Source organism: Hyposmocoma kahamanoa, unplaced genomic scaffold, assembly GCF_003589595.1.
Source record: "Hyposmocoma kahamanoa isolate Upper Pololo Valley unplaced genomic scaffold, ASM358959v1 220, whole genome shotgun sequence".
In the NCBI taxonomy this organism is placed as follows: Eukaryota; Metazoa; Arthropoda; class Insecta; order Lepidoptera; family Cosmopterigidae; genus Hyposmocoma; species Hyposmocoma kahamanoa.
In genome coordinates, this window is record NW_020653740.1 from 4472188 (window position 1) to 4473948 (window position 1761).

At 47.2% G+C, this 1761-nt stretch overlaps 1 non-coding gene across 1 annotated transcript; it reads right to left on the reverse strand.

The window, feature by feature from the left end:
- Window positions 1–273: 273 nt before the first annotated feature.
- LOC113228090 lies at window positions 274–380 on the reverse strand. Its single transcript, XR_003310262.1, has one exon. It is a non-coding gene; the product is annotated as a U6 spliceosomal RNA (small nuclear RNA).
- Window positions 381–1761: the final 1381 nt, after the last annotated feature.

Sequence of the window (1761 nt, forward strand, 5' to 3'; positions counted from 1 at the left end):
TCGAAACCGCGGGCAATAATGCAATCGGTCTGTAATTACTCAGATCATACTTACTTCCTTTTTTGAGGATCGGTTTTATCAGGGATTGTTTAAGAAGATCCGGGAACACTCCCTCGCCAAAAGACTGATTGACAAGCGTATAAAACGGAAACGTCAATTCGTCTGCACATACCCTTATAAGCGCGGATGGTATCTCGTCTATTCCATAGCTGTATTGATTTTTTAGATTACGTATAATTACGTTTATTTCGCGCGGTTCGACCGGGCTCAAAAAAAAATGTGGAACGCTTCACGATTTTGCGTGTCATCCTTGCGCAGGGGCCATGCTAATCTTCTCTGTATCGTTCCAATTTTAGTATATGTACTGCCGAAGCAAGTACGTTAATCAATTAAACAATCTGATTAAAAAATCTATTCAATTGCAACTGATTTCGATTGAATTGATTTTAATTGCAATTAGATTAATTTTATTAGTTGTTCTAAGAAACAATTGAAACTAACAATTAAAACCGAAACTATCAAGTAAAAGTGTCATCACGAATATGGGTTAGGGGATGGGTTTGGGGTGTGTTAGGGGGTCGGTTAGGGGGCCGATTGAGGGTCGGTTAGGGGGCAGTTGGGGGTCGGTTAGGAGGTTAGTTAAGGGGTCGGTTAGGGAGTCGGTTAGGGGTCGGCTGGGGGTGGTTCGGGGGTCGTTTAGGGGGTAGGTTAGGGGGCCGGTTGGGGGCTGGGAGGTCAGATAGGGGGTAGGTTAGGGTGCGGTTAGGGGGTCGGTTAGGGGTTGGTTAGGGGGCCGTTTAGGGTGCCGGTTGGGGTCAGTTAGTGGGCTGGTTAGGGGATCGGTTAGTGGGTCGGTTAAGGGTTTGGTTAGGGAGTGGGTCAGGGGCGGGTTAGGGGCCCTTTAGGGGTGGACCCCCTAACTGACCCCTTAACCGACCCCCTACCTATCCCCAACCAGCCCCCTAACCGACCCCTATCCGTTCCCTAATCGACCCCCTAACCGAACCCCAACCGACCACTTAACCGGTCCCCAACCGACCCCCCAACCGGACCCTAACCGACCCCCTACCGACACCTAACCGACCTCCAACCGGACCCCCTAATCGAGCCCCTATCTGAGCCCCCAACCTTCGTGGTGGTATTATATGTGAAGAACTACATACAAAAAATATATGTAATTAGATTGAAGTCGTTGTAAATGACGAAGTAAATGCAAGTGATCAATCACTTTTTTGCAAAGAGCATCTATTATATGTATGTATGTGTATATGTGTGTGTGTGTGAGTGCGTGTGTGTGCGTGCGTACGTGCATGCGTGCGTGCGTGCTTGCCTGCGTGCGTGCGCGCCTGCGTGCGTGCGTGCGTGCGTCCGTTTGTGTAAAGCGGAACGTTCAAAAAATGAAGTATGAAATTATTTGATTTTTAATTCGGGACTTAATCACGTATAAACATATTTTATTTACCTCGACTTTTCGGACATATTGCAACGTCCATGGTCTCGCAAGGACTGAAGAGGCGGGTGTCAGCATCTTCTAGTTGTGCGAGTTTTTCTAACTACCCGCACTTTATCTTCATTACTTATTTGTGCACTAGGGTTCTCACTACACCGACACACAACACTCACGACATCTTAAATACTCGTATTCAATGCAGTAGAAGCACATTTGCAGGTGGCAACAGTGCATGGTATTGTCAAAGACGTCAAAGTCATCTTTTCGCGGTTATAACTTAGAGTAGCAGGGTTCTAGGGTTATAGCCGCCA